The following is a 20612-nucleotide window of genomic DNA, read 5'->3' as shown; positions in this document are numbered from 1 at the left end:
ACCTATCCAAGCGCAGGTGGCTCCCAATCCACCTCTGCGGCGATCAACAAGAATTCGTCGCCCACCACAAAGAATAAATCTATAGACTGAGCTTTTGTACATTTTTGTGACTTCACCAATTGGACCTCTGTAAATATCATTTTGTTTGCCATGTATCTGCACTATCGACACCTTCCTATGTATATACGTTCATTTAGACATTTTTCTGTATATAGTCAGGCACATATATATATATATATATTTATAAGCATCCACACCTTAGTATTTATTTTAAACGAAAAAAGGGGGGAGATGTCATAATATCCACTCATGTATATAATGAAGTGCAGACAGGCAGTGATTGACACACAGGATGACCAGTAAGCACACAGCACAGTGCAGCCAATCACCAGACAGGACACCACCACTATAAAGCCAGAGGGCACTAGGTTTCCTGCTCTCTCAGGACCCAGCCACTGAGACAGTCAGAGTCCACGAGCTAGCACAGTGCAAACAACTTGCGGTAGCTAGTAAGTCTGGTCAGGCTAGTACAAGGTTTCCGGTCAGTTCAGTATAGTGTCGACCCACAGTTAAATATGTATGTTCGTTCTATCATTCAATAAAACCGTGTTGGATCTTCTACAGTGTTAGAGGTCTGTTTTTTGCATCGCTGCATCAAGTGCAGTCCACACCGAACCGACCTGCCTAACACATCAAGCAGCATGCCATCATTTTGAGGAATATTACAACATTGAGGTGTACCTTAAAGTGATGGCATGCTGCTGTCCCTTAAAGGCACATTACAACAAAATAAATCCAGGCAATACTTGAGAGATACTAATAATGGCCCTGTGCCTGAATCAGGGGCCTCCAACAGAATTGGTATCCACGCATGCCTGAAATCTTGGAATCATAGCCTCCCTACAGTGCAGAAGGAGGCCATTTTGGCTTATCGAGTCTGCACCGACCTTTGAAAGAGCACTCTAATTAGACTCATGGCCCCACCCTATCCCAGTAACCGCACCTTACAGTTTAGACAATCAGGGGCAATCCACCTAACCTGCACATCTTTGGCCTGTGGGAGGAAGTCAGAGCACCCCGAGGAAACCCAAGCAGACACGGGGAGAAAGTGCAAACTCCACACAGACAGTCACCCAAGGCCAGAATTTAACCCGGGTCCCTGGCACTGTGAGGCACTGTGGCACCGTGCCGCCCCATAAGGAAATGCCACTTCCTTAACCTGCTCCTGAAAATTATGGTGGGAAAGGCCATTGACATTCAATGGCATTACCATTGCTGAATTCCCACACTCAAACATCCTGGGGGTTATTATTGATCGGAAACTGAACTGGACTAGCCATATTAATACTGTGACTACCAGAGCAGGTCAAAGACTAGAAATCCTACGGCAAGTAACTTACCTCCTGAACCACACCCCTCCTCCAAGGCCTGTCCACCATCTATAATGCACAAGTCAGGAATGTAATGGAATACTCTCCATTTGCCTGGATAAGTGCAGCTCCAACAATACTAAGGAAGCTCAACACCATCCAGGGCAAAGCAGCCAGCTTGCTCCTTCTTCCACAAACATTCAGACCCTCCACCACCGACGAACAGTGGCAGCTTTGTGTGCCATCTACAGGTTACTCTGTATTAATTCACCAAGGTTCCTGAGGCAGCACCTTCCAAACCCAAGGCCACTACCATCTAGAAGGCCAAGAGCAGCAGATACCCGAGAACCCCACCACCTGGAGGTACCCCTCTAAGTCACTCACCATCCTGACTTGGAAATATATCGGCCGTTGCTTCACTGTCGCTGGGGTAACATCCTGTAACTCCCTCCCTAACAGCACCGATATCTCAGCAACTGCAGCGGTTCAAGAAGGCAACTCACCACCACCTTCTGAAGGGCAACTAGGGATGGGCAATAACTCTTGGGCTAACCAGCGACGCCGACATCCCAGAAATGATTTTTTTTTAAATTGGAGCACAACACCAGGGGATGAGTCGATAGTTTATTATGTATCAGCCATGACTGAGTTGGTGGCATTCCTGGCCCTCTGTATCAGAAATTTGTGGGGTCAAATTCCAATCCCGTGCACAAAATCCTCGACAGACTCTAAAGTGCAGGACTAGACGAAAGGGCAGCACGGTGGCGTAGTGGATAGTGCTGCTACCTCACGGCGTCGAGGTCCCAGGTTCAATTCCGGCTCTGGGTCACTGTCCATGGGGAGTTTGCACATTCTTCCTGTGTTTGCAAGGGTTTTGTCCCCACAACCCAAAGATGTGCTGGTTAGGTGAATTGGCCATGCTAAATTGCCCCTTAATTGGAAAAAGTGAATTTGGTACTCTAAATTTATTTTTAAAAAGTACTGGGTGAGTACTGCACTGTCTGGAATGTCACCTTTTAGATGAAATGTTAAACCAAAATCATGTTGGCCCTCTCAGGTAGACATAAAAGACCCGATGATCCTAACTGGCGAGGAGCAGTGAAGCTCTCCCAAATACCACGGGCAACATTCACCCCCAATCAACATCGATAAAGCAGATTCTCCAGTCATTATCACAGTGCTGTGTCTGTGAGTTTGTTGTGTGCAAAATAGCTGCCATGTTTCCTCTGTTACTATAGTGACGACATTTTTAAGTCATAGTTCATTGGTTTGCGGTGTTCTGAGGTTGCGAAAGGTGTGAAAAATGCAGGTCTTTATTTACACCCCTTTGGAGGCAGAGAAGCAGCACGGTAGCCTTGTGGATAGCACAATTGCTTCACAGCTCCAGGGTCCCAGGTTCGATTCTGGCTTGGGTCACTGTCTGTGCGGAGTCTGCACATCCTCCCCGTGTGTGCGTGGGGTTTCCTCCGGGTGCTCCGGTTTCCTCCCACAGTCCAAAGATGTGCGGGTTAGGTGGATTGGCCATGATAAATTGCCCTTAGTGTCCAAAATTGCCCGTGGGGTTACTGGGTTATGGGGATAGGGTGGCGGTATTGACCTTGGGTAGGGTGCTCTTTCCAAGAACCGGTGCAGACTCGATGGGCTGAATGGCCTCCTTCTGCTCTGTAAATTCTATGATAAAGTACTGGAAAATGTCTCCATTGCTGTTTTTCAACAAGTGCAGGATATCATAGACTGCATTTGTGTTGGTATGAATGCATTTTCTACTGGAATGGATCTCACTTTTTCAGTGTTCAAATTGCCTGCGATCACAGGCAGTCACTCCTGCAAGTTTATGCCCAGTTTTCTCGCAGTGTTTTGTCAGTGCCAATCCTTAACGCCCACTGCTCGAACCAAGTTATTCACGAAGGCCCACCTTCTCATTCTTGCCCCTCGTTGAGGTGTGGTGATGGTCAGGTCAAATCACCATCAGTCAGCACTCCCCCCCCAAAGGGAAAAGCAGCCAATGGTCATCTGGGACTATGGCGACTTTACCTTTACCTCTAGCCAGACCGTCAGGGGACGGTCCCCAACTAGCTCATGACTCCTGTCAGAATCCTGGGCATGAAGACACAACATGTCACTATAATGTGAGCCAAGCAGCAACAAGAGTTATAGTCTTTGGATAAGAGGTAGCAAATTTGAAACGGAGTTGAGGAGAAACCACTTCTCCCAAAGGGTTGTGAATCTTGGAATTCGCTACTCCAGAGTGGTGGATGCTGGGGCAGTTAGTAAATTTAAGGAGTAGTTCGACAGATGTTTAATTAGTAATGGTTTGAAGAGTTACAGAGGACGGGCAGGACGGTGGAGGTAAGGGCAGGACGGTGGAGGTAAGGCCAGGATGAGATCAGCCATGATGAAATGGCGCAGCTGACTCGATGGGCCAAATGGCCTAATTCCACCTCTATACCTTATGAATTTATGAACTTATAAGGGTTCTGATTGAGCAAGTCATTCGGGTTCTGAAACAGAGGCACAAAATTAGAGGAATTACCAGATGCTCCCTCCTCCCACAGCGTATCCCCATGTTATTGATTCCTGGGGCCCAATATCCAGGATTCCTTGGATCACACTACTTGTGCACAGGGAGTAATACTGTCTGACAAAATGCGCTTGAAGTTAGCCTCTAATGGCTAGGGGGAGGGATGGATTCAATGGTAATGATACAATCAAGTAAAGTCCTTAAAATAACCGTAAATTGTTCTCCATTGTTTCAATTAGCCAAAGTAAATACATAAGTCTAAGATTTGGGGATCACAGTGAAGTGTCAGGGTAGTTTTGCTCCTGCTCTACTCAGATATGATACCAGGGCTGAGGGACCTCAATTATGTGGAGAGATTAGAGAGACCGGGATTGTTCTCCAAAGGATTGAAGAGATGCATTCTGTACTACTACTGCTGCTAATAATAATCTTTGTTATTGTCACAAGTAGGCTCACATTAACACTGCAATGAAGTTACTGTGAAAAGCCCCTAGTCGCCACATTCCGGCACTTGTTCGGGTACACAGAGGGAGAATTCAGAATGTCCAAATTACCTAACAGCGCGTCTTTCGGGACATGTGTGAGGAAACCGGAGCGCCAAGAGGAAACCCACGCAGACACGGGGAGAACGTGCAAACTCAGCACAGACAGTGACCCAGGTCCCTGGCGCTGTGCTAACCGTGCCGTCCAGATTGAATAGATGCATTCAAAGTTATGAAAGGCTTTGACAGGGGATGTAAAAATGAATATTTCCTCTATGGCAAGCGGGGCTGGTAACTGGAGGCCATAGATTTAAGGAATTCATTAAATAAACCATGGGGAATTGAGAAGAAATTATTTCACAGTTACGTTTGTTAAAATCTTGAGCACACTGACTGAAAGGGAACCAGATTCACAGTATTGTAGGGAAAGAGGTGATGCGTGGCTCAAAATGGATAGAACTTAAGCATGATTGGCCAAATGGCCCACTTCTAGACTGTAAGATTATTCGCCGGCAATTCCTTTGGTGCATCTACCAGTTAAAAGGCCCAATTAAGCTTATCTAACTTATTTGTCGCTGACGAAACTGCTCTTTAAAGGAATGGTGAAGTTGAAGGATTATTCACTTGTCTAATTAGAGAAATTTGGGGGGTATATTCCGGATGATCCCAGCCAATGTGAGCTGCAGGATCCCAATTTGGCACCTGGTAAATTTGCTCCAGTTGCTGGCTGCAGTTTCTGAAATGAAACCATTTTGAAATACAAATGTTGGTCTCAGCCATGGCTCGATGGGTAGCGTTTTTGCCTCTGAGACATAAGGTTGTGGGCTCAAGTTGCACTGCAGGACTTGAGGACAAAACTCAAGGCTGAGACTCCAGTACGGCGCTGAGGGAGTATTGGCCTGTCACAGGTGCTGTCTTTTGGTTGGGATGTTAAGGCAAAGCCCTACCTGCCCTCTCAGATAGACATAAAGAGTCCCTCAACACGACTTGGCGATGAGCAGGGGAGTCGCCACTAACGCCCTGGCCAATATTTATCCCTCCTCAACATCGCAAGCCACAGATTATCTGGTCTTTATCACATGCCTGAATGTGGAAGCTTACTGGTGCATAAACTGGCTGATTTGATTTACTGGGCAGGAGTCTCCGAACACCCACCGGGTCGGAGAATCGGTGGGGGGGGGCGGCGTGAATCCCACCCCTGCTGGCCGCCGAATTCTCCGCCACCGAAAATTCAGCCGGCCCCCCCCCCCCGCCCCCCCCAGCGATTCTCCGGCCCATGATGTAAGTCCCGCTGCTGTCATGCCAGTTTCGCCGGCGTGAATCAAACCACCTACCTTACCGGCAGGACTGGCGTCGCGGGCGGGCTCCGGGGTCCTGTGAGGGGCGTGGGGCAATCTGGCCCCGGGGTGTGCCCCCACGGTGGCCTGGCCCACGATCGGGGCCTACCGATCTGCGGGCGAGCCTATGCCGTGGGGGCACTCTTTTCCTTTCGCCTCGGCCATAGCCTCCGCGAAGAGACCCTCCCCCGCGCATGAGCGGGGATGACGTCAGCAGCCGCTGATGCTCCCGCGCATGCGCGGACTTCCGCCGGCCGGCGAAGTCCTTTCGACCCCGGCTGGCATGGCGCCAAAGGCCTTTCCTGCCGACTGGCGGCGCGTCAACCACTCCGACGCAGGCCTAGCCCCTCAAGGTGAGGGCTTGGCCCCTAAAGGTGCGGAGAAATCCGCACCTTTGGGGCGGCCGACGCCAGATTGGTTCCCGCCACTCCAACCCGCCGGGACCCCCCCAGCCGGGTAGGGGAGAATCCCGGCCATTGTCACATGTACTAAGGTACAGTGAACAGTATTTTTCTGCGGCCAAGGAAACGTGCATAGTACATACATTGTAGACAAAAAAAAATAATCAACAGAGTACATTGACAAATAGTGATTGGTTACAGTGCGGAACAAGGGCCAAATAAGCAATACATGAGCAAGAGCAGCATAGGGCATCATGAATAATGTTCTTACAGGGAACAGATCAGTCTGAGGGAGAGTCGTTGAGGAGTCTAGTAGCTGTGGGGAAGAAGCTGTTCCTATATCTGGATGTGCAGGTTTTCAGACCTCTCTCCCTTCTGCCTGATGGAAGGGTCTGGAAGAGGGCAATGCCTGGGTGGGAGGGGTCTCTGATAACTCTGTCTGCCTCCCTGAGGCAGCGGGAGGTGTAGACAGAATCAATGTGAGGTTGGCAAGCTTGTGTGATGCATTGGGCTAAGTTCACCACACTCTGCAGCTTCTTGCGATCGTGGGCCGAGCAGTTGCCATACCAAGCTGTGATGCAACCGGATCAGATGGTCTCGATGGCACATCTGTAGAAGTTTGTGAGAGTCGAGTCGAGAGTTTGGTCCCTACATTGTAAAGGTGATTACATTTCAAAACTACTTCATTGCTTCGAAACTGCATGGATGCACCCACTGGTTTTGAAATGTGCAAAGAAATACAAGTTTTTAATATAACATGTTAATCTACGAGTTATTTGTATCACTGATTATTAATTCTAACAAAGAATTCAGTCTCCAATAAAATGCACTCCACATAAAATTCTTACAATTCAGAGAGAAACAAAATCGCAGGATTTGGTCAGCTAATTTAGGGCAGAATTCTCAGGTGCCCCCACCATGTGTTTCTCAGCAACTCGCGATTCGCTGGTGGTGGGATTCTCTCTTCCGCTTGTCAATGGAGTTTTAGATGAGGGGGATAGATAGAGTGGACGTTCAGAGACTATTTCCTCGGGTGGATGCAGCTGTTACAAGGGGGCATAACTATAAGGTTCAGGGTGGGAGATATAGGAGGGATGTCCGAGGTAGGTTCTTTACTCAGAGAGTGGTTAGGGTGTGGAATGGACTGCCTGCCGTGATAGTGGAGTCGGACACTTGAGGAACTTTCAAGCGGTTCTTGGATAGGCACATTGAACACACCAGAATGACAGGGAGTGGGATAGCTTGATCTTGGTTTCGGACAAGGCTCGGCACAACATCGAGGGCCGAAGGGCCTGTTCCGTGCTGTACTGTTCTATGTTCTATTAAAGCCAGCCCACGCCAGCCCACGCCACTGGGAAACCCACGGGTGGGAATGCAATGCCAGTGGGAAAAGAGAATCTCAACGGCTGGAGAATTCCGTCGTAAATGTTAGAATTAATCAGCAACTTACCAACTGGATTCAATTAGAGGCTAGCTCAATGAGTAAATTGTGTTGCAGTGCCTCTTTGGCCCAGAAGTGATGTTTCAAAGCACACCTCTGGTATCTGAAAACATGCAAAGAGCTCTGGGAACTTTGGTCACTGCCTTGTCAACAATGGGCCCTTCAAATTAGCAGATGTTTCTAACATTAGCTGAAGCTATGAATGCAGATTGTTAAGGTTAATTAAAGAGCACCTCCTGTCTGAAGAGGTGAAGAATACCTGAGACTGTTCCTGAAAGAACAACTGATAGCCAATTATCTCCTGGCTGCAAAGTGGCACAAAGGGTGTTGACTGACTTTGAATGATGACATGATTATTATCAAATTGGGTTCAGACATTAAAACAGCTCCTGAAATGTTAGTGATGCGTAAAAAGTGAAAACCGTGACAAGATATCCAAATAACAAACAGATGAAGAAAATGGGCTTATCCTTATGAAATCAAAACATGAGCCGCACGGTAGCACAGCTGCCTCGCGGCGCCGATGTCCCAAGTTCGATCCCGGCTCTGGGTCACTCTCTGTGTGGAGTTTGCATATTCTCCTCGTGTTTGCGTGGGTTTCGCCCCCACAACCCAAAGATGTGCAGGGTAGGTGGATTGGCCATGCTAAATTACCCCTTAATTGGAAAAAATGAATTGGGCACTCTAAATTTAAAAAAACAGAATGAAATCAAAACGTTAAAGTGGGCGGGCCTTGAAACCAAAGGGAAGGCTTTATTTAAAAGGTAAGACTCCTAATCAAAAATGCAATGTGCATTCTGTTTACTGTTTCATATTCTGAGGAAGGTGACAGGATTTTGAAATTGGTCACAGTCCCGATACAAACATTCCTGCAAGGCTGTAAAAGCAGGCGAGCGAAGAAGGGAAAATTCTGTGATGGTAGACAAAGATTAACCCTCGGCTAACAAGAGGAAGACATCCACCCAATTCTAGCACAGTACCCTACAGCTGATCAGAAATATGTTGAAATGAACATTAAATAGACATAGAATCCTGACAGTGCAGAAGGTGGCCATTCGGCCTATTGAGTCTGCAAAGACCATTCGAAAGTCTGCCCTTCATATGTACAATTCCTGCTTTATCACTGTAACCCCACCTAACCTTCCGACACTGAAGGGCAATTTTAATGTGGCCTAACCTAACCTGCCCATCTTTGGACTGTGGGAGGAAACCGGACCACCCAGAGAAAACCCACGCAGACACGGGGAGAACGTGCAAACTCCGCACAGACAGTCACCCAAGGCTGGAATTGAACCCGAGTCACTGGTGCTGTGAGGCAGTAGTGCTAACCACTGTATCGTCGTGCCGCCTGGACATCCCTGTTATCTAATAACATCCTTGTCAGCCATAAAAGGAAGCAACGTATAAAATAATCTTGTTAGCTCTATGCTTCTAAGCCCACATTTGACCAAATTGCAGAAAATGTTGAGATGAGAGGTCATAATCTTGAAGGTTTAAATGCTGAGGTTTTCAATCTGGCAGATTCACGGCCACCATGTTATTAATGGCCCTTGATGAGGATCCCCTGAGAGCAAGGGAACTCTAGCTAAGATGTCGTTGTTGCTGCGGTATAACATTAACATCAATGCAGGGATTGTTTCATGTTGTGTGCTGCCTGGCAGTAGAACAATGGGAAAAGGAATCAACTGGCCAGAAAGGCCAAGTAAAATTCTCAACCCTTCCTTCTCTTTGAATTCCTGGTGGAGTAGTAATAGTGTTTTCCCAGATCTGTGAAGGGCTTCATCATTTTCCCCGGCAGTCTTTTCCAATTGCACAATGTAATTTGCCACCCCTTCTTTAGGCTGTAGCCCGCCCTGACCTCTGACCATAGAACCTAATTCCTCAGCCCTCCTCAACTTCTCGTAGTTCTCTGAAACCATCTCACTCACTGACTGTATGAAGATCATTGGCAAAGGTCTCCTTATCTGGCAAACACCTTGGGTGGAATTCTCCCGTTCCCGTCCGGCAGCATCAATGGCAGACGGGGGAGGGGAGAACTCAGTTGGGATATTCGTTTTCTTTTTTTTTTAGAATTCCTAGTGCAGAAGGAGGCCATTCGGCCCAGCGAGTCTGTTCCGGCCCTTGGAAAGAGCACCCCACTTAAGCCCGCCCCTTCATCCTAGCCCCGTAACAGTGCAACCCTACCCAACATTTTGGACACTACGGAGCAATTTAATATGGCCAATCCACTTAATCTGCACATTTTTTGGATTGTGGGAGGAAGCCGGAGTACTCGGAGGAAACCCACGCAGACACGGGGCGAACGTGCAGACTCCGCACAGACAATCACCCTTTGCCGGAATTGAACCCGGGCCCCTTGAACTGTGTCTACTCTCCATCATCGGCAAAGAGATGAAAGGAGTCATGAACACTGCTATCAACTGCACTTACTCAGCAATAACCTGCACAAGGACGCTGAGCTAGGGCTCCTCCAGGGTCTTTCAACTCCTGACCGCATTATAGCCCTCAAACATAGATAAAAGAGCTGAATGCCAGAGGTGAGATGAGAGTGACTGCCTTTGACATCATGGCAGCATTTGAACGGGTGTGGCATCAAGGACCCCTTGCAAAACTGAGGTCAATGGGAACCAGGGGGAAACCCCTCCGCTGGTTGGAGTCATACCAGGCACAAAGCAAAATGGTTGTGGTTGATAGAGGTCAATCATCTCAGCTCCAAGACATCTCTGCATGAGTTCCTCAGGGTAGTGTATTGGAAAGGGCATCATTAGCCGCTTGTGCGGTTCACATTTGTTGGGGGGGTGGGGCGCGGTTAAGGGAGGGTTGGGTGATGGGAGAGTTGGGATGAAGAGGGGGGGTGAAGAGTACATCAGGGGAGCAGATCGAGGGTTGGGGGGCTGGTCGTGTTGGTGGGTGGGAAGGTTTGGGGGGGCGGGTGTTGGGAGTAACTCACCCATGCTGCCCAGTGTAGGTCATTGGCCTTCTTGCGGCACTGGAGGTCAGTCCTCCTGGTCACGCTTCCCGAGCTGACGGCCGCTGCCATTTCGTCCCAGGTTCTGAGACCCTCAGGGGAACAGGATATCCCTCCTGGCCTTCTCCACCGCATCGAGGAGCCTTCCCAGGTCAGCATCCCCAAACCTTGGGGCCGGTCGTCTCAGCGCCATGGTTGCGAGCTGAGTGGGGTTGGTTGTGCAGGTGCCGTGTAAATGCTGCTCAACCTTCTTAGCGCGGGGGGGGGGGTTGCTGGCGGACGCTCGGCTGGTGAGCCTTCATCTGCGGCGTCAAGTCGGTGAAGCCTCGTTAAATGGACCAATTAACGTTGACTAGTGTTGCCGGCCTCTCTGGACCAAACGCCAGAAAGCTCATGGCCATTCCTGCTCGCTACCTCACTTCAGAATCTTTCCAGAGAATCCCGCCCTTCGGGTATTTTCCTAAGAATTGTTGGTTAATTGTTTGTGATGTGACTCCAGGTCAAAAACTATGCTGCACTCAGCTCTTTTGACACTGCTGATCAAGGAAGCAGCTGACAATTTTATAAGGTTGGAACAAAATACTGGAGCACATGGTTGTTTATTTACACAATTCAATGATCAATTAAGAAATTAACTTTTTTGGGAGAATTGCAGTATCAATGACATATTTTTGAATAAGGGTTTTATTAGATTATTTCATCTGCAGCAGGATATGGACATCACTGACAATGCTGAGACTTATTGTCGATCCCTCATTGCTCTTTGATGGTAATTAAAAGTCAATTATATTTTTGTTGGTCTGGAGCAATATGTATGCAGACTTGGTAAGGATGGCAGATTTGCGCTGTTAAATTACATGAGTGAAACTGTTTTTTTAAGCAATAAATGATGATGTTTGCATGTTCATCATCAACAAGGCTAGCTTTCATTCCACATTTTTTGTGGATTAATTAGTTGAATTCAAATTCTACCAGCGTCCATGGTGGGATGTGAACCCATATTCCAGAATGTTAGCCTGGGCCTCGGGATTATTAAGTGAGTACCATTACACCACCATCCCCTGCTTTACACCTGTATTTAAAATACTTTCCATCGCTATTGCATGGCTCCTGAGGAATGTAGATAGTGGATACTGAGTGATTGGCGATGAGGGGTACATGGGAGTCATGGAGGTTGGCATGGAAGACCAGGGGACATGGGGAGTCATGGGCGATCTGAGGGGCTTGCTGGTGGCACGGGGTGACATGGCTTGAGGGTCAGGGTGTGAGGAAATGCTCTTGGGCCTTCTAAACTCCGGCCTCTGAACTCACACTCCTCAAGCACTCCAAGCTGACCGTTAGTGGGCAGGTGGCGGCACAGTAGCATAGTGGTTAACACTGTTGTTCTACAGCGCCGGGATCCCAGGTTGAATTCCTGGCTTGCGTCACTGTCTGTGCGGAGTCTGCACGTTCTCCCCTTGTCCACGTGGGTTTCCTCCGGGTGCTCCAGTTTCCTCCCACAAGTCCCGAAAGACATGCTGTTAGGCAATTTGGACATTCTGAATTCTCTCTCTGTGTACCCGAACAGATGGCGGAATGTAGCGACTTGGGGCTTTTCACAGTAACTTCATTACAACGTTACTGTAAGCCTACTTGTGACAATAAAGATTATTATTACTAATCAAGTGCTACTGAATGGCACTGTTGATGACCCCTTCCATCGTTTATTGATGACTGAAAGTAAACTGTTGGGATGAGAATTGGCTGGAATGGATTTGTTTTGCCTTTTGTGTACACAATATACCTGGGAATGTTCCATATTGCCGGGTGGATGCCGGTGTTTTGCTGTGGTTGAACAGCTTGACTAGGGGTGCAGTAAGTTCTGGAGCACAAGCCTTCAGTTCTATTGCCGGAATATTATCAAGGCCCTGTGGTGAATGTATTATACCAATAATCCACCATTGTATCTGTGTTATGCTGTTGCCCTTGTATTTGTAGCTGTGCTGTTGCCCTTGTGTAGGCTCCACCTATGGGCCATTGTATGGCATTATCCATCGGGGAACATGTTGGGGCCTGTATGGGCTCCGCCCATGGCTCCTCCCCTTGAAGGAAGGTAGAAAGAGCAGTCGACCTGTAGGCGGTTCTCAATATTGGATCAGTCGCAGGCAGGCACTGTTCTATTTGATTAAAGCCACAGTTTATTTTGACTCTTGTCTCGAGTGAATTGACGGTCACATCAGGCCCATAGCCTTTGCAGTATCTGGTGCCTTCAGCAATTTCTTGGTATAATGTGGATTGTATTGAATTGACTGACGACTGGCATCTGTGATGCTGGGGACCTCATGAGGAGGCCGAGATGAATTTTACACAAGGCACTTCTGGTTGAAGATTGTAGCAATTGCTTCATCCTTGCCTTTTGCACTGATATGCTCGGGTTCCCATTATTGAGGATGGGGATATTTATGGAGCCTCCTCCTCCAGTGAGTTGTTTAATCTACCATTCACGGGTGTATGTGGCAGGACTGCAGAGCGTAGATCCAATCTGCTGTTTGTGGAATCTCTTAGCTCTGCCTTTCATTGACTGAATAGCTTCTGCTATTTGGCACACACATAGTCCTGTGATGTAGCTTCGCCAGCTTGACACCTCATTTCCAGGAATGCCTGGTGTTGCTCCTGGCATGCCCTCCTGCACTCTTCATTGAACTAGGGCTAATCCCCTGGCTTGGTGCTAAAGATAAATTGCGGGATATGCCGGGCCTTAAAGTTACAGATTATGATTGAGTACAGTTCTGCTGCTGCTGATGGCCACAACGTCTCATGGTTGCCTAGTCTAACCTGTGTTAAAGCTTTTCATTTTGCCAGTCATCAGTCAGATGCACGTTTCTTCGCTGAAAAATGGATGAGTTACAGCTAAAAATGCATGGCCTACTACCGGTTTGTTCTCTTCCCCCTCACTCCTCACATTCCCCCACCCCCGAACCTCTGCATGTGCCTAAATCCAAAGTAATTACTTGCCAGTTGGCTGTTAGCTAGTATTGTTTTGTTATGCTCTTGACGTAGCGTAAGCTGCTTCCTTGATGTGCACTCTGACAAAGGAAGGTTCAGACTTGGAGATAGCTTTAACACATTTATTAAACTATTATCAATTCTCCTACTTGGATTCGACGCTACTGATAATCCCGCTATAGCTACTCAGACTGACAAACCAGTCTGCTTCAATCCACGTGGTGGATGTGATGTGTTATCAACCCTGTGTCTGTACTCACTGAGTGTCTCCACTGGAAAGAGACTGAGCATGTGTGATGTGTCCTTTTATATTGGTTGGTGTAGTGCCCTCCTGTGGTAGTGTCACCTCAATGTGCATCGTGAATGCCCATTGGTCGTGTCCTACCTTACTGACCTATTGGTTGAATGTCTGTGTGTCATGTCTCTGGTGCTCCCTCTAGTGTCTAGCTATGTGTAGTGTATGCACATTAACCCTTTGTGTACTTACAGTGATGTATATCACCACATCCCCTCTTTTTTCATGTTACATATTTTCTGTACAGTGTTGAAGAAAATTGAACAAACTAGGTGGATAAGTGATGCTGTGTACAAGTTATGATAACTGTGGCGACTATCCAATATGATACAAAACCAAATCATAGTTGCGATGACTTTGAGGATAAGACAATACAAAATAAAAGTTATGAGTCCAAAGTTCATGAATTTATATGGTCTGGTATAGAAGTGTCAATGGTGATGTTGTCATTCCCTTGTGAACGCCATCAGTGTCCTGCTGTTTGGTCATCAGGAGGTGTTCAAGTGTTCAAATCACTTCATTGACTGATTTGGAGTCTGCGTCTTTTTTTTTCCAATGCTTATGGTAGCAATTCTTGATGGCATCTGTCTTGAAAGCCAGGTTGCCTGTTGGTAGTGCAGCAAACGTGAATTGGTAAGATGCATCGTCCTGCCATGGTATGTCATTGTACTGAGCTGAGCAGTAACAGTGCCCCTCATTTGCAGAGTTGTACCATGATGTGCAGGTCGTCGTTTCATTGTTGTCGTTTCTGGCTTGGTCTTTTTCGTTGTCATTCTTATTGTTGTCGTTGTTGTTGTTGTTTTTGTCATGCTTGTTTCCATATTTGTTGTTTTCGCTGTTATTCTTGTTGCGCTGCATGTTGTTTTCATTGTTGCTGTTGCGCTCAATGAGTGTTCCGTTTGAATGATGTGAGTCATTGTCACAGTGATTGGTGTCAGCGTCCTTTGTGGTATCTTGTTTCCTTGAGCATGCCGTCACTGAGTTTGCGGAGCTCCCCGTCTGGAGTCATGTCCGGCTTACTTGAATCAACTTTGGCTTGTCGGTTCTCCCCGTCTGGAGTTTATTCCATTCAGGACTGCATTTGCTTGTGGAGAGGCTTGAGCAGATGAGGTGTGAATTAACGTGGTGTCACCGGAGTCACCAGTAGTCTCACTGTGAGTGTCTTCTTTAACCTGTTTTAGGAGCCGCTCCCTCTCCTCCTGTGGCGATCCCATACTCTTATTCTCTGCAACCATCTGACTGCGGTGAATTTCCAGCTCAGGCTGCGTTTCATCCAGCACCACAGCTTCTTGCTTCACCTGGGAATGTGCTATCTCAGCCCCCAGGGTTTCCTTCTTCGTGTTTAATATATCCAGCTCTTGCTGTCGAGCATCCAACTCCTGCAACACACGTTCATTAATTGCTTTCATTGTCATATATCTGGCTTGTTTGTCTTCTGCCATGTTTTTGATGATGGTATCTGTTCATTGAGCATTTCTTCTTGAGAATTGTGAGAATGATCTGATGTTGCATTGATGTTAGTGATATCAGTCATTTGTGGTGGATTTGATTCCTCTGCTTTGCTTCCTTTGTGCTCCTCTTCTGGAGTCAAAATCTTCAAGATTTCTATTGACGTGGTCTCTCTGGACTCTTGGTGCTCCTCTTCTGGAGTCAAAATGTTCACGATTTAATTTGACCTGGTCTCTCCGGACTCTTGGGTATCCGTCCTCTGATTATTGAGTGCGTCTGTGCAGACGAGCTGAGATATGTCAGTCTCGCTGTGATCCTGCACATCCTGTATGGGAATTGTGATTTCTTCGTCACTTGTCTCACATACAGTGGGTAGACATTCAGTGTCTTCTTGTTGGTTGAATGAGCTGGGTGGACTTTCATAGTCTTCTTCTGATGGCTCAAATAAGCTGGGTAGACTGTCATAGTCTTCTTCTGGTGGCTCAAATAAGCTTGATAGATTTTCATGGTCGTGTTCATGCATGGCGTTCGCTTTGGACTGTTTGCTTGATTCCATTTTTGAGTCTGTCACCGAGCTGTCTGTGGAGGCTTACGTCGCTCTCTTTGTGGAGGCTTGCGTCGTTCTCTTTGTGGAGGCTTGTGTCGCTATCTCTGTGGAGGCTTGTGTCGCCCTCTTTGTGGAGGCTTGTGTCGCTCTCTTTGTGTTGTCTTTCATCGCTCTCTCCATGGAGTGCTTCATCGCTCTCTCTGTGGAGTCTGTCATCACTCTCTTTGCAGAGTTGTGCAGTGTTCTCGCTGTAGAGTCGATCTGTGCTCTCTCAACGGAGTCATTCTGTGCTCTCTGTGTGGGGTCGTCTTCGTCTTGGGTATTGCTGTCATCCAATGTATCGACGATCTGCCATGGCACCATGGTATTGGATTCATCTACCATGAGAAGAGTCATGTTGAGCTTTTCAACCGTGTTGCTGATGCTGTGATCAGGATCTCCGAATAACTCAGCCATGTCTGAACAGTATTGTGTGTATTGTTCAACAGATAAATCATCGCTTTTTGTTTTGGAGTTGTGATCGTTCTCTTCATGTTCAATGAACAAATCATCTTCTTGTGTGGAGGCTGGGACCCTTCATGGTGCGTGGACCACTCTCTGTTTCTTCTCGTCAGGCCGCAGCATAATCCTTCACTCACGAGTCGGGATGTCATAACTGCTGGACTGAGGATTCCCCATCGTCGGAGTCTTCACGGGGTACAACACCTCTAGTTGCGGTTCGGATTTGGTACTGGGGTAGCCATCTCCCAAGATGAAATCTTCGTCTGAGTTGTTGTCTTCCAAGACCATATCATTACATTTTGTGTCGGAGCTGGCCTTGGGCTTGCGATGTCCAAAGAAGAATTCAAGGTCTGAGTCATAGTCTTCAAGGACTGTATCATCACTTTGGGTGGTGCTAACTGCTTGTTGCAGGGTTCTGCGGAGGTTACTTTCAACTACTGATCCAATTTCAGGCATTGGGCTGTCGTTCCAGGTGAAAGAATCAGGTTTTACGGCTTTAAATCTTTTTTCTCCGTGTTTTGGGACATTTCCCCTTTAAGTGGGCGTGGTCCGGGGCCTGTGAAGTCACGAAGCATGTGACGTAGTGCGTAGGAAGCGATTGCGCATGCTCAGATCGCTGTTCCTTTACTTGGAGCCTTTTTCGTAATTGCGCATGCGTGGCTTCTCGCGCATGCGCAAATGGACCTTCCCGTTCTGTGTGCTCTTTGCGCAACTGCACATGTGCAGCACCTATTCCAAGATGGCTGCAATTCAAAACTGCCGTTCGTTGCTGCAAGTCTATCTCGTGGTGAGTTGTGGCGCCTCTTTTACCTTTTCTTCTTGTATATCCCTCGCAGAATTCTTGGAATTTGTCCAGGACTGCCTGGATGTTGCTCTTGTTTTGCCCCTTTGAGTATTTGAAGGTCTGGAATATTTCAGCTGCTTCTGAACCCGCGATGGTAAGTAGAAGCTTTATTTTCTCTGCATCTGCCACACCATCTAAGTTGGGCGCTACCAGGTAGATCTCGAGTCTCTGCCTGAACACCACCAGTTTTCACTGAGATTGCCTTGGTACCTGAGCTGCTATGGAACCGGAATCTCGAACATCATCTTGCCTGGCTTTTGTTGCTGATTGTCACTGTTTGCTGAGTTGCAACTATATGGATTTAACAGGCACTCCTGTGTACCATGTTTTGTTATGCTCTTGACGTGGCATAAGCTGCTTCCTTGATGTGCACTCTGACAAAGGAAGGTTCAGACTTGGAGATAGCTTCAACATGTTTATTAAACTATTAACAATTCTCCTACTTGGATTCAACACTGCTGTTAATCCTGCTATAGCTACTCAGACTGACAGACCAGTCTACTACAATCCACGTGGTGGGAGTGATGTTCTATCAATCCTGTGTCTGTACTCACTGAGTGTCTCCACTGGAAAGAGACTGAGCATGTGTGATGTGTCCTTTTATATAGGTTGGTGTAATGCCCTCCTGTGGTAGTGTCACCTCTATGTGTACCGTGAATGCCCCTTGGTCGTGTCCTATCTTACTGACCTATTGGTTGAATGCCTGTGTGTCATGTCTCTGGTGCTCCCTCTAGTGTCTAGCTAGGTGTAGTGTATGTACATTAACCCTTTGTGTACTTACAGTGATGGATATCACCCCAAGTATTGCTATTGAACAGACCAGTAAGTTGCAATAGATTGCACCGACTTCATTGTTTGGTGCCTGCAGTTCATTGAAAAGTTTTTATTAGGCCAGGACCTGAAAATGGTTTGTGCTTGCCTTATGTCCAAGTGCCACATTTGCACATAGCTGTCATGCTCACTCGATACTCAAGCCAATAATCTCCTTCATAAGTTTTGTTACCGTGAACTTATAAAATATCCACACACTGAACGCAGTCAGGGTGTGTTTTCCACATTGAAGCCCTTAATGCCCACCCTTTAACCTATAATATCCATGCACCAAACTTCCTAATATCCATTTCATCAAAACAATCACATTTACAATTTATGCCAAGCAATATGTATATTCCCTTCTTCCTAACACCCTTACCAGATGTTTCTTGGTGTGCAGATCCTGTCGCTTAATTCAACCTGCACGTTTTAGTAGAGCGTTTGAATGATTGTAATCCCCAGGGAACCCGTCTGACCCAGGAAAGATGGCAACAGTTGCAGATTATTAATTCCCAAAGATGAGGTCCAATTTTAATTTGATACCTGCGTCATTCCACAGATATGTGCAATGGTTTACTCTGAGTAAGGATTTTATACGGAATCCCTTCCACTTTCTTTCCAAGGTTACAATACCATAAACATTCCTTTGTGAGGAGACTTAGAAATATCATTAAGGTAGCATATTTTTTCAAAGTGCCAGGTTCACTGAAAACAGACGTGTAGCTCTCCAGTTGCACAGGACAGTTTTCACTCAAGGCCTTGAGCCTCTTTTAAAAAAAAAATGATTGCTCGTGACTCACACTGCCATTATGGTGGGGCGGGGCCTGATGGAGCGGGCACACGGCTCCTCAGAGATTTGGCCGCCATCTTTAAATGGTCCCCCTATGGCAACACGGGTGGTGCAGTGGTTAGCACTGGGACTACGGCACTGAGGACCTGGGTTCGAATCCCGGCCCTGGGTCACTGTCCGTGTGGAGTTTGCACATTCTCCCCGTGTCTGCAGAGGTTTCACCGCCACAACCCAAAGATGTGCAGGTTAGGTGGATGGGCCACACTAAATGGCCTCTTAATTGGGAAAAAAAATAGTTGGGTACTCTAAATTTATTTTAAAGATAAATAAATAAATAAATGCCCTCCGATCTGAAGTGAACATGAACTCTTTGTGGGTGTGAACCTCATGACATCGTCGGTGAGGGGCAGGGAAAATTGAGAAACACATCTCACTGGGGAGAATAGCATTTCCCGATTCCCTCCAGATTCTCCGCCCATGTCACCATTTTCCATGACGACGATCGAGGGCTGCAAATCGCCCCCAATGTTTATATATGTTTTGCCGAAATGTAAATTTCACGGGTATGTAACAATTAATTGCTTATTGTCACAAGTAGGCTTCAATGAAGTTACTGTGAAAAGCCCCTAGTCGCCACATTCCGGCGCCTGTTCGGGGAGGCCAGTACTGGAATTGAACCCGCGCTGCTGGCATTGTTTTGCATTAAAAGCCAGCTGTTTAGCCCACTGTAATAGGTTGTAAAATCATGGCTGCCAAAATGTATGTGATAAATGATTTTAAATTAATTATTTTTTGTCCATTTTCTGAGTGACTGGGGATTCCGGACTGGAGTGTTGTTTCCTTTTTACTTGTTCAATGGTTTATTCATTTTGGAAGTCGTGATTTGTTTACTTTGCAATAGTTGCTCATTGGTGATTGGTAGCCGTTTCGTACCTGACAAGAGAATTTCATCCAATCAACACTGTCCACAGTAATGTGGTATGCAAAGCTAGCAATCCAGAACATAGCCAGGCTGAAGCCAGTGGCAAACCATTTTTGTAAAGGAGGCATTAAACAGGCATTTGCAAAGAATGCCTTTTCAGGTGCATGTACCAGGTGCGTCCCTCAATACCGATACAAATGTTGCAGTTGAATCATTTCTGGCTCAAAATATGCACATACGTGTTGCTTTCCATGTTTGATTCTTTGGCATTGTGCATCATCATCAAATGTTTTGGCTAATGCATGATGGCATTGTTTGATAAAGCCAAAAATACTTTTGCATTCCTTGGTGGAAGATTTGTAGACTTGCCGTCAGATTTGATAACCTTTACTGAAAAATCTTCCTTCGTTGAGGACCGCCTGTGGGTTGAGTTGCAAAAGGGCTTTCCTTACCAGAAATAAATCAGCCAATTGCAGATCTGCTTAGTTTGTGAGAGAAATATGCGATAAACTGTAAATTAATTTGCGTTTTTTGGAGAAGAAATCATTGCTCAAATTGCGCCAGCGGTGCAAGTGGTGAGCAAACTCATCTTAGCATATTCCTGCTGCTGCAGTATACTTGGGGATGTCATTGGCTGTGACACAGGCCACAAGTACATGAGAGAAAGCAGCTGCAAGCTCTGTCATAAAGTTAAATAAGGGTGGCAGAAGCTTTTAGCAGTCTTGTTGTATTTGTCACCTGGAATGTCCAGTTCAGTAGCCGGGACAATTTAATTATTTCATTGTATTGTGTATTTTTGCTTGCATGTTCCATTAGCTGATGCAAATCTGCATTTCTTCAATGCAATTCCAAACTATTTAAAAATATGTATCAAATACATTTGTCCTATATTTGAATTGGTTGCTGCTTAATAGCCCTCTGTAGGCACCTTATATATACAGGCAAT

The sequence above is a fragment of the Scyliorhinus torazame genome, chromosome 15 (assembly GCF_047496885.1).
Source record: "Scyliorhinus torazame isolate Kashiwa2021f chromosome 15, sScyTor2.1, whole genome shotgun sequence".
NCBI lineage: Eukaryota > Metazoa > Chordata > Chondrichthyes > Carcharhiniformes > Scyliorhinidae > Scyliorhinus > Scyliorhinus torazame.
Note: the sequence above shows the minus strand (reverse complement) of the source record.